We start from the raw sequence: 13,835 nt of genomic DNA on the forward strand, positions 1-13,835 counted from the left end.
TTATTTAGAAAGGAATAGGAACAGGAGAAAGCTCTGAAAGACATGCCAAGGGCACGAAAGATAGGTAGAGTATGAAGATATTAGGGGCAAGGACAAAAATATATTAATTATTTTGGTATCTCCTTTAGTGTTTAATAAAGTGTTCTGCATATAGCACGCTCTTAATAGATATTATTAGAATATGTCCATTTGAATTGCCCTGTTAACTTAGAAAAAACACAGAACTATTAAATAGTCATAAAACCACTCTTTAATCAAGGGAAAGGGGGATGAGGGTTACTTGGCCTCTTAAGCAGAGCTGCGCCTTGTGCACAGTCTAAGAATTGAACACTGCTTCGCTCTGCTCCCTGACACCCTGGGAGTGCCACCGCCCTAGAAGATGACTCCAAGGAACAAAGGAAATTGGGGAACTTATATACCATTTGGGAAGATCCAGGGGCTGGGAGAGATGATTGACATGCTGGTAAGGAGGGGATTTACAATCAATCTCAGGAAAGGAATCATAGCTAGAGGGTAGGGTGTAAGGGAAGAGGCTGCTTACACAATGGATACTCAAGGATGGTCCCTGCCCAGGTGTGTCTTCCTGGGAAAGGGTCTTTGATACAGTGGGGAAGACTACCTAAGACAAAAGGGTATTTAGCATTTACCCTGGGGTCCATTATTCAGTCTGCAACTGCTAGCCTGAGATTCCCTTCAGGGTGGATTCTCAGAGGAACAGGGAACAAGCACAAGCTTTGGGGGTCTCCAACCTACAAGCTATTTCTAAAACTTGGGGTTTATCAGATCTCACTAAGCCACAAGTTTGGGGTCTCTAGCTTCCACGTAGACAGCCCAAATGGGAAGTAATCTGAAGTTCTAAACAAATATGGTACAAAGCAAATGAGATACTTGTTTATTTGAGATCCCTTATATCTGAAATACATATTTAATAGAGAGGTAGCTAGCTACTAGATTGTAAAATATTAGAGGTACCATAGTAAACTTAAACAGGAAGTTTCATTAAATGGAGTCAGAAAACAAAAATATTTATAGCAGCTCTTTTTGTTTTGGCAAAGAGCTGGAAACTAAAGAGACATCCATTATTGGGGAATGGCTGAACAAGTTGTGGTATATGCTTGTAATTGAATTCTATCGTGTACTAATAAATGACAAACAAAATGATCACCAAAAAAAAAACAAAAAAAAAACAAAAACAAGACATATAAAGAGATGCAAAATTAAGTGAGTAGAACAAAGAAAGCATTTTACGTAGTGTTATGTAGAGATTGCAGCATGGAATCCCTGCAAAATACAGGGTCAGCCTCACCCAGAATTCCAGGAGACCCCCCTGGAGAACTTTGGGTGAGGGGACAGTTGAGAAGAGTTGAGACAGTTGCTTTCTGGGGGTTGAGGTAAACCCCCCTGATTTGGGGGGTTTACCTGAGTGGCCATTGTGGCAAAGCCATAGTGGTTTTTACTCAGGAGTTAGCCTGCTTAAGAGAATTAGTCCTTACCAACAGCAATACAACAATTATTTAGTGATTAGAAATATTCACTATCAAGGAGAGAGCCAGTTGATCAAGTGCCCTTCACCCCCTTCTGTGGGGGGGGGGGGAAGGACAGCTTCAACCTAACAGATCAGGGTCACCTTTTCCTTATTTAAACCCTAGTTATCCCCTCTAGTTTTTCCTTTTCCTTCTTAATATAAGCTTTACCTACAATATCTGTGCCTGGGAATTATTTGGGGATACTCACAGCTCATAGTTATCACCTAGCTTGAATCCTCTCAGCTGCTAGTTTTAGGAAGATCAGATCCATCTCAGTCCTCAACATTTAGATAACTAGTTTCTACTTATTCCTCTATCAGACCTGTGAGGAATATGAGTTAAAGAAAAGGGGAACATCATTAGAGTTCAGCCTCAACAGACCTTGCTAGAAGTACCTCAGATTGTCTCCATTTCCAACTGAAACCTCAACTGCTTGTGGGGAGGGGTTTGAGAGCCAGGACTGTGTAACCCCCTCCTTTCTCACTGAAGCCTGTCAGTCAGTGTCTGTGAGAAGAAGTGACTTGAGGGTTACTGGCCCTGGCATAATTACCTACTTCTCCAAAATATCTATTATTATCAACATAACAGTAGTAATAGCAATAGTATATGATGATCAACTATGAATGGCATAAGATTTATTAACAAGGCAAAGATTCAGGACAATTTCAAAACTTAGGGCATAAAAAGAATATCTACCACTGGAGAAAGAATAGACAAAGCCTGAATATAAATTGAAACATACCATTCTTTGCTTTATTTCCTCCATGAACTTTTCCCAATGTAAGCAATATGTGTCTTTTTTTTTTTTCAAAATGTGACAAACATGAAAATATGTATTATATGATAATATATTTACCACCTATTTCATATTACCTTTCTTCTTGTAAAAGGAACAGGAGTGAAAAGGAGCAAGATAATATGGATTGTAAAATATTAGAAAATGAAATTTAAAAATATATTGACATTTAGTCTGGAAAAAATACAAAAAATTATTATAATAAATTTTTTAAAGGATTCAGGAAGAAGAGTCAAAATCCTGCCTCAGACACTATTGCTTTGACCCTGGCCAAGTCACTTGAACTTTCAAAATGGGGATCATTTTAGCACCTATCTCACAGGATCAAATGAGATAACATATGTAAAACTCTTTGCAATCAATAAATATTAGCTACTATTCCATTAATTCCCCCTCTCTCCTTCTTCCTTTGTGTTATGATATGTAGATTTCCCATTCAATCTGCATATTTGTCTCCCATTTATGGCTATCTACAAAAACTGAAGAATTTTGTCAATTTAATACTTTTCCCAACCATTTTTCTGATTGGTTGCTTTTAGAATAATAATGGGAGAAATCTGAGTCATTATTTAATATGTACTAAAAAAAACTTATGGGGCAGCTGGGTAGCTCAGTGGATTGAGAGCCAGGCCTAGAGACAGGAGGTCCTAGGTTCAAATCTGGACTCAGACACTTCCCAGCTGTGTGACCCTGGGCAAGTCACTTGACCCCCATTGCCTACCCTTACCACTCTTCCACCAAGGAACTAATACACAGAAGTTAAGGGTTTAAAAAAAAAAAAAAACTTATAATGAAAGTTTTTCTGAGAACATGGAAAATCTTAGTGCATTTTTATTTGGTTTACATGTAATCTCTTATTATTATTGCAATAACTGTCTTCATGTTTCATTCTACTAAATCTGCATAAACATTTCTTCTGACAAATTTGAACATACTTTATGCATAAGAGAACTTTTTTTTAATCTTTGGATTACATGATGCTGTATAAACCTCTTGTATCTCATTTGAGAATTATTATATGTGTCATTACCACCATTTTGGAAATTGCGATATAATGCTCAGAGATATTAAGTGATTTTTGTGAGGGCAATAGTAAATAGAACCCAGAAGTATACATCATCATCACTGTCATCATTAAAAATATTTTATTAATCATTTAATTTGATGTAATGTTGTACAATGAGACCTACAGAGTCACAGTTATTTGACCTCTAGCAACTTCTAAGACAGGCAACACTAATGATGCATGAACTATGGAAAGAGGAACAATAACAATAAACCAGTACATCAGAAGACAAGAGAACTCAAAAAGAAATACTGTCTCATAATTTACAACCTCATTCATAAATTTAAATTTGAAAATACTTGAGTACTTGAACGTTAAAAAATGATCTAATTTTTATTACTAAAAATTAATCTTGGAGATTTTATACTAAACTTATAATTATTTATCAGTAAAGAGAAATAAAGGGAGAAAGATATTACCTGATCTTTCTAACTACCATAGTTTACCAGGCATGCTGCTGTTTTCCAATCAGTCCTGGCCAGTTTACCATTGGCAACATGAAGCCCCAGCTAACCACATGGTCTGGCCAGATTAATGAAGGCCAGCCAAAGATCTGGCCAGATTAATTAAGGTCAGCCAAGGAGGAGGCTTCAGTTCAGGAAGGGAACAGAGCTAAAAAGACAGATTTCGCTTGTCCTCAATCTTATATCTCCTATGAAATTACACCTAGTTGGTTTTCAATTGGATGGTCTGGGACATGTTCTGATGTCTAGGAATGTGATCATACCTTGCCACTGGGTCAGAGGTCACACAGGGGGGCTTCCACTAGCCCATTCTGGAATTCAGAAACTGCCCTGTCCCTCTGGATCCTACCTTAACACACTTGTGCCAACTAGGAGTTATATTTTTATGTTAATTTCACACATAATTCAAGTATAATGAGTAACTCAAGATAAGACAGAAAGTATTGGTATACCCCTAAAGACCTACTTTAATTTATAGACAAAAATGATTAGCAGAAGAATCATCACCTATTAATGAAATTTCTGATTTGATTAATTGTATTTGAGAACAGTTTTAAAGAATTATGGGTTTGGAGAAACCTTCTTCTTAGGCATTACTCTTAAGCTAATTAAATTAAAAATGAAAATTTTATTCTCTGTGAAGGATGGGTTTTTAGAAGAAACCAATTTCAGTCATTTGAGTCAGAATTGTTTTAATAACTTCTAATGCCACATTCATAGATAGATATAGTGCATTTTAAGGTAAATAGTGAAAGGGGAGAGGACAGGAAAAGTATGTATATGCAATCAGGAAGAGATTGGAAGATATTATAGAAGATCATATAATGCCCTGTCTTCTCTCCATCATATTCATCTTTATATCTATATATACATATGTTTGCCAATAGGGAATGATGGTATATCTCATCACTTTCATTTAATTTTAAAATTAAAAAAATAAAAGGTTATACATAATGTAATTAAAGAGCTCTATTTTCCTTGAGATGTTATAGTGCATGACAAATCTATTCAAGACCATTTTTAAACAGCCATTTATTATTTTTAATTGGCTTCACTATAATTAAATTCTTCACTTCTTTCTAGGTTTTTCCCCCAAATATTATTATCATTATCATTGTTATGATCAAAATCATTATCTTCATCAAAATAATTTATAAGAATTATAGAATGGTAGAAATAGAAGAAATCCTAAAGAATATCTTATCAAAATAGCCATTTTTCAATTTATCAGTAGTCATTTATTAAGTCCTGATTTTGGCCCAATGATTGTGATTACTCCTAGTGAAAAAGAGAAAAAGAAAGAAATAAAGGAAGAAATGAAGAAAGAAGAAAAGAAAGAAAGAAAATAAGAGAGAAAGAAAGAAGTGAAGAAAGAAAGAAAGAAAGAAAGAAAGAAAGAAAGAAAGAAAGAAAGAAAGAAAGAAAGAAAGAAAGAAAGAAAGAAAAAGAAAGGAAGGAAGAAAGGAAGGAAGGAAGGAAGGAAGGAAGGAAGGAAGGAAGGAAGGAAGGAAGGAAGGAAGGAAGGAAGAAGCAGGAATAATCACCAACCAAAGACTATTCTCTAAGAGCTCATAGTCTAATGGGGAGACAACATGCAAAGAATTTTGCCCATATATGTATACATGTATATATGCATAGGTGAATACACATATATAATTGTAGTCAATAAATATATAGGTAGATATATACACAAATGTTATATGTATTATACATATTATTTTAAAGTTTGGAAAGCATTTTATATGCATCTCATATGACCCTTAAGATAATAACCCCATTACCCACCCTTACCACTCTTCCACCTAGTTAAAAAAATAGATACTTTATCTAGAAACAAAGGATAACAACATAAAAAAATTTGAGGGAATATGGAAAAGTTTGTCTGTTGGACTTGTGGATAAGGGAAGAATTTATGACCAAATGTGGCACAGATAAAATTACAAAAAATCATATGGATAATATTGATCACATTAAATTAATGGGGTTTTGTATAAATAAAACCAAAGCAACCAACATTATAAGGAAACAAAAAGCTTGGGAAAAAATTGTTATAGCTAATGTCTCTGAAGAGAGCCTCATTTCTCAAACTTATGGAAAACTGAGTCAAATTTGTAAGGATGCAAAGCATTCCCCAACTGAGGAATGGTCAACGGATATGAACAGGAAGTTCTCAGAGGAAGAAATTAAAACTATCCATTGCTGTAAGTAAAGAAGTTCTGAATCATTATTGATTAGAGAAATGCAAATTGAAATAACTCTGAGATACCACCTCATATTGGCTAGCATGACCAAAAAAGGAAAATGATGTATATTGGAGGGGATATAGGAAGGTTGGGACGCGGGTGCACAGTTGATGAAAATATGAACTAGTGCAATCATTCTGGAAAACAATATAGAACCAGGCTCAGGGGGGCCATAGAACTGTGAATTCCCTTTGTATCAGCAATACCATTGCAGGGTTTGTATCCCAAAGAAATCAGAGAAAAAGGGAAAATAATTACCAGGACCAAAACATTTTAGCTACTCTTTCTAATGGCAAAGAATTGAAAACTGGTGGGTTCTCCATTACTTGGGGGATAGATAAATAAGTTTTAGTACAGTTTTAATAGAATGGAATGGTTTTAATGAAATAATATTGTGCCAAAAGAAATTATGAACAAGATGGGTTAAGAAAAACCTGTAAAGTCTTAAATGAACTGATAAAAAGTGTAAGTTAGCAGAACCAGGACAATAACTTATACAATGACAAAAATATTATTGATGATCAACTGTGAAGGACTAAACCATTATCAGTGAAGCACATGTCAGAGATAACAAAGAACTCCTGATGAAAATGCTATCCACAGCCAAAAAAAGAACTATCGGGGTCTAAATACAGATTAAAACATGCCAATATATTTCTTTCTTGAGATTTTTATTGTATATGTAATATGTGTCTTCTGTCATGGTATGAGCAACATGGAAATATGTATTTCATGAAGGTATGAGTATAACTTATATTAGACTATTTACCACATTTGAGGGGTGGGAAGATAAGGGAAGAAGGTGGTAAATTTGAATCCTAAAACATCAGAAAACAATTGTCAAAAGTTGTTTCTTTGTGAAACATAGTGAAAAGTAAATTCATTAATTTGTTTAAAATACTAATGGATGATTTTGTGTCTGATATTGGATATAATATGGAGTCTTAAATTGCAGATATCAGAGAGATTATTATTTGTTCTATGTCATAAGAATTATATTTGGACTGGAACTGAGTCTTGTTGAGTCTTTCTTCAGTGCCCTTTTTCCACATTAAATATTTTCCCTCTATTCAGGTTACCTGACATGTATCTCTTGCCAAGGCTACACTATATTTCACACTTTTAGAGGGAAAAATTATGTTTTGTACGTCACAAACACAATAAGCATTAATATTTTCACATATAAAACCAAGGAAGATTGCATATGAAATTGCAAAGTCTAATATGTACAACTTGTGGCTTTAAGTAAATAGTACATAATTAATTTAAAATATTAGTTTTAAAGCTATTCTTTTTGGCTGTGCTGAACTACTTTCTTTACTATAAATTTTAAAAATGCTATATTGATGAACTTGTCTTCCTTTTCCTATACCTTTTTGTCTGAAAATAGGAAGTGAGCATCACTACATTTTTTTCTGGAGACTCCATACTTTTTTTTTTTTAATTGATGGGAGATTACAGTTTATTTATCAAATGCATGTCATGTCAGACTCAGTTGAAAAGATGCTATTTACATGAGGTATCACAAAATTAAAATGCGTAGTATTTGTATTTTAAAACAAGTGTTCAAAAGCAAACTATAATGATTTGCAGAATACAATTAATTCTATGCCAGTAAGACTCAAGCTAAGAGGGAAAAAAAAGAACCAAATGTTCAAGGTTTTCACCAATTAAAAAAGTAACCCCAAAATTATGAAGATAAACTTGGGCAGTGCTATTTCCCAACAGCCAAACCCAAACAGTCAACAGTTAAAAAAAAATGTAAATGGTCATTCATTTGTAGATAAAGCATTCATTCATCGCACGTCAATCTGGCTATTTTCTTCAGAATTTTGTGTACTTCTTCCCTTCCAGAATCAGAATCCTCAAATGCTAGATTGTCTCATAATTCAAAGTTTTCTACAGACTTAACAGTTAGCCTTTCTATTATATCTGCCATATATTGCACATGTCCTGCTAATTCTGCCATTTCCTTATTTTCTTCTTTTAGGTGGGCAATTTCATTGTCCTTCTGTTTGATTTCTTTATGAAGTTTCTCATTTTCTTGTAGTACTTCATAAAGTACCTTCCTCAATTTTTCTGCCACTTCTTTCCAGTACTGAGAATGGTTTTCTTTAATCATGAGATCAAAAGCTTCTTGAGAGACTCTTTAAGGCTTTCATTTTCACTATGCCCTGGCTCTACAGCAACATTGGTGTTAGAAGACTTGAATATTAGTTGGTCCTTCCAAAGTGTCCTGTTGGATGAGGCTTCATAGTGTTTGACTCATTTACTCTGCCAACCAGAGAACTAGCTGCAGATGGTTGAATCATCTTGAGTGTTCATCTTGGTAGAAGATTGTCATTTGCCTTGTCCAAGAAATAATTATTTATTGTTATTTCTTATTCATTCTGGAATTCATTAAAAAGCAGAGAGTGGTGCTAAGTGCTCTCAGCAAACACACAGCACCATGGAAGAGGTGACCAGAGGAGAGGCCTGGTCTAAGACACAGTGACTCCATACTTTTTAAACCTTTTACTTCTCAGAGTAAAAAAATAAATCCTTCTACTCTATATTTAATGGAAATATATATGTTTATTTACATCATACTCTTTAATATACAAGCCATATGAAAGAATGATATACTTTTTTGGCCTTTTTTATATTTTAGGACTTAGTATAGTGCTTAACATATTATTATTTTTAATATCAATATTTCTGAATAATTGGTTGATCTCATCAAGAGGGGATTAAATTAAAAACAGACTAAACTAATAAAATGTATGATATTGTACAGAATGGCAACTACAAAATGAGAATAACTATTATTGATTTTTATCTGGATGGAACTTTGGAAGCCATGCAATTCAAATCCCTCATTTTATGGATAAGAAATAGAGGCAGAGGAAAGTAAACATACTACCCATGTTCAAAAATAAGTATCTGAGAGAGGATATGAATGCTGATCATTTCCCTTCAGAGTCATTGTTCTTTCTAATATTACACACTGCATCTCAATCAGAGTATTCTGAAGCAAATCCTTTATGTCCAGCCAAACATCAAATAGAATACTGACATTTTTACCTAATGTATACTTTCTCTATCCAATAATCATGAGAAACTGTATTTTGTTGAATGCTTCCCTCAATTAATTTCTATTACAATAGAGAAAATCTAGGGTCAGAAGTAACCTAATTCAGCACATACTTGAATAAGACTCCCCTGTGCCATACTCCAAAGAAGTCTTTACTCTCTTGTTTTAAGATGATTCCCTTCCAATATAGTCCATTTAACTTTTAGATATCTCTATAGGCATTGGAAGTTTTCTCTCATATGAAGTCTAAATCATCTCCTTGTCATTTCTATGCATTGTTCCTATTTCCAGTCTCTTAAGAAAAGCAGATCAAATCCTTTGATCAAGCCATATCACTGCTGGATTTGTACCCCAAAGAGATAATAAGGAAAAAGACTTGTAAAAAAATATTTATAGCCATGTTCTTTGTGGTGGCACCAAATTGGAAAAAATGAGGGGGTGTCTATTGATTTGGGAATGGATAAACAAATAGTGGTATCTGATGGTGATAGAATATTATTTTGCTGAAATAAATAATGAACTGGAGGAATTCCATGTGAACTGGAACAACCTCCAGGAATTGATGCAGAGCGAAAGGTGCAGAACCAGGAGAACATTGTACACAGAGACTGATATACTGTGACACAATCAAATATAATGGCTCCTCTACTAGCAGCAATGCAATGATCCAGCACAATCCAGAGGAATTTAGTAGAAAGAATGCTATCTACATCCAGAGAAAGAACTGTGGGAGCAGAAACACAGAACTGCTTGATCATGTGGGTTGATGGGGATATGATTGAGGATATAGGCTCTAAACAATCACTCTATTGCAAATATGAATAACACAGAAATAGATTTTGAACAATGATACATGTATAATGCAGTGGAATTGCTGGTCACCTCTGGGAATGGGGAGTGAAGAGGGGTATGAAAAATTATGAATCATATAACAATAGAGAAATATTCTAAATTTAAAAAAGAGAAAAGAAAAGGAGATCAAACCCAATTCTTCTTCTAAGTGAACTGGAATCATGACCTTCCCACAATAATAGTTATTCTCATTTTGTAGTTGCCATTCTGTACAATATCATACATTTTATTAGTTTAGTCTGTTTTTAATTTAATCCCCTCTTGATGAGATCAACCAATTGTTCAGAAATATTGATATTAAAAATAATAATATGTTAAGCACTATACTAAGTCCTAAAATATAAAAAAGGCCAAAAAAGTTTATCATTCTTTCATATGGCTTGTATATTAAAGAGTATGATGTAAATAAACATATATATTTCCATTAAATATAGAGTAGAAGGAAAGAAAAAAAGTATTTTAAAGTCTCAAGTGACCATGGGGAGAATGTGTTAGAAATGCTTACTCTAGAATACAGAATTTTTGCTGAGCCTTAAAAGAAACCAGAAATATCAAGAGACAAAAGTGAGAAGGGAGATCATTCTAAGTAAGGGTGAGATAGATTTAGTTCAAAAATCCAAATTCTGTGGTCATACATCACATTCTAACCTATTGCTTATTTCCCAAATCTTTATTTTCTAAAGCTCCTATTTTTAATCAGCAACAATAACAATACCACATAACCCTATATGATCTTATTTCTTACCTTAAATTTCATTATCCCTGGCAATATAGGCTAGTCTACTTTTAGTTGCATCATCTGTCTTCATTTGAATCACTGGAAGTGGCAGGCTAGAACAATGGACTAACCCTAAGAAAACAAAATTGAAAAGGTATAAATGCATAAATTGGGTTGAAGTTTCAAGTGCCAAATGGTGAGGCATGTTTAGACAGCTTTTTGAAGATATAGCTATTTTGATGTGCTTTGAGTTCTGTATAATTTGATAGTCAAAAAAGCTTATGTCCTAGAAACTTATATTGAAGCATAGCTTTCAGGAATAAATAAAGTGCTGTTTTCATTGTCTTTATGAGGCCACATATATAATATTTTATTCAGTTCTGAGTGCCACAGTTAAAGAAAGACATAAATAATCTGATTATGATATAGAAAAAACTCAAATGGTAAATGTCTTCAAGTTCACACTTATATATATAGATTATGAACAATCTGGGAACATTTAACCTGAGCAAAAGGGTGATTGGAGAGCTCTCATAAGTTAGTTGAAGAGTTGTACTGTGGCAAAAAGAATTAGATGCCTTTTTCTGTTTGGCTTCATAAGGAAGAACTAACAGTAGTGGGTCAAAGGTACTAAGATGGAAAATTAGGCTTGATATAAGTAAATCAAACTAAAAACCTTCCATAAGTGGAATGGGCTCTTTTAGGAAATAATGAGTTCACAATATTTGGAGGTCTTTAAGAAAAGGCTGTATGACCATTTGCTTGCTATTCAGAATGAGTTGAACTAAATGTTTTGAAGGGATCTCCAAGTTCTCTGATTCTCTGAAGTGGAAACTGGTAATCAGCTATTACAGGTCTGAAATTTTTTCTTTATGTTCTGGATATAGGGATGCTGCCACTGGTAAATAGCAGTCCTCTCCATTGTTAATCAGGCAACAAATACCTTCCCCAGTACTCTCAGGAAGATCTTACCAATCATCATTGCTCAACATTTTCCTCCCTCTGACCAAGCTGGATAAACGTGTTCAAAATATAACTTGTGGATCTACATCAACATTCGAATAGATCTTAAACTCCTTGAGGACACATATTATTTTTTTCTTTCTATACAGTATATAGCATAAATGTTTCTACTTATCAAGCATGTTTCATGAAGGTTATTAGGGTATAAGAAAATTCATTCTCTTTTCTACAAGAAGACCTTTGTTCTAATTAGAATAAAACTGAGTGTTTAATGATACTTCCTTCTTCTATATCATATTTTTCCACCTTCCAAATACCTGATTCAGGTCAGGATTTCTTTCTACATGTTCAGATTATTTTTATTTTATTTTAATTTGAAAACCTCTCCATTCTTTTTAGTGTCCACTGGTTTATTAAGATGTACTTTCTCTTCCACATCATCAGTTATCTTAGTTATGGTTTATAACAGAATTTTAATTTAATTTAATTTTAATTATATTTTCTATTAGTTGCTTTATAAGCTTCTCAATCACACTTAGATTTCATGTTTTATTCATATTTACAGGAACATAGTCAATATAATTGCAATATTATCTCCCTTCTGAAGATTCTTCTTCACTTTATTTTACTAGTATTATTAATTTCTTTACTATAATAAGACTTTTTGCTTTTGTTTTTTTTCTTTTTTACTACCTTGTTCTGACAGGTCTTTCTAAATTTATTATGATAATTTTATGCTAAACTTAAAAACACCAAATAAACTGATCATTTACACAGTAATAATTAATTTTCTACATAGTAGATAAGAGAAAGAGGATTGAACAAAAAACTGTTACTTCTAAATACAGAATTTTAAAAATTGTAATCTATTCAACAAGGAACGTTTTTAAAAATTCAATAAACATTTATTAAGCACCTACTATGTGCCAGGCACTATGCTAAGTTCGAAGGATATGAAAAAAGGCAAAAGATCATCCCTTGCCTAGCTTATGATCTAATTTAATTATAGAGCTAATTTTCAACTTTTACAATTATTTAAGAAGGATTACTTATAGATTTTGTTTGTTGTTGTTGATGCTCCATTTTGAAGAGGATCAATAATATCATAAATGTGTTGTCTTGACATGCATGTGAATTTGATTTAAATGTTTCAGAGTTACACAAAGAGCCTTAAAGGTCTCTCATCCAGAGTCATCAAAGTCAGGATGACTGTAAAGGATAACTTTGGCATCTTCAAAATCTGACCAAATTTTAAGTACACCACAGCACATGCTTTAGCTACCTTCATGGCAACTAGAGCAAATTGCTTTCACCTTCCAGTTTTTATGGGAGAAGTCTTCACAAGCTTGAGATAGACTTAAACCAAACTCATTGATAGGTATGAGGCCTGTCTGTTACCATTAACATGGTTTAACTTGTCTGCAGAAATTGTTTTTAATAAGTAACTTTCAAGGTTGCCCATAATATCTTTTCTTCTTCCTGATATTCTTTCTTTTATTTTCTGTGAATTTTCAAATAAAATATTTCAATAATTCTAACTTTTCATTTTCTGTGTTTTGGATATTTTAGCTCTAGCACACCTCTTCTATCACCCTCCCAATTTGAAAAGTGAAAGAGAATCAGTATAACAAACACCTGGGTCCAAAAATGTCTGTTTTAATTTATATCTTGAGTCTATCACCTCTCTATAAGAAAGTAGGCAGTATACTTTATCACAAGTCCTCAGGAATTTTGGTTTGCCATTGGATTGATTAGAATTCTTAGATCTTTTAAAAAATTTTTATTAGTAATGTTATTATGAAAAGAATTTCCCTGGTTATGCTCACATCACTCTTCGCTGATTCATATAAATTTTATTATTATTCTCTGAAAACATCACTTTCATCATTTCTTATGGCTCATTGAATTCATATATCCTGATTTGTTAAGCTATTTCCAAAATGATAAATAATCTATTGGCCTCAACAAAAATATACATAGCAGATCCTTCTAATATCTCAGATCTATACATTCTGTCTGACCAATTCTGTTACATATCAAAAAGACACTGATTTTTTTTAGCCATTAGAATATCTTCATAATGGGACAGAGTCAAGGTGGTTGAATACCAGCAACAATCAAGTTGAATTCTCCA

At 33.3% G+C, this 13,835-nt stretch overlaps 1 pseudogene; it reads right to left on the reverse strand.

The window, feature by feature from the left end:
* Positions 1-7,891: 7,891 nt before the first annotated feature.
* LOC123241866 lies at positions 7,892-13,163 on the reverse strand (annotated as a pseudogene).
* Positions 13,164-13,835: the final 672 nt, after the last annotated feature.

Source organism: Gracilinanus agilis, chromosome 3, assembly GCF_016433145.1.
Source record: "Gracilinanus agilis isolate LMUSP501 chromosome 3, AgileGrace, whole genome shotgun sequence".
NCBI classification, from domain to species: Eukaryota; Metazoa; Chordata; class Mammalia; order Didelphimorphia; family Didelphidae; genus Gracilinanus; species Gracilinanus agilis.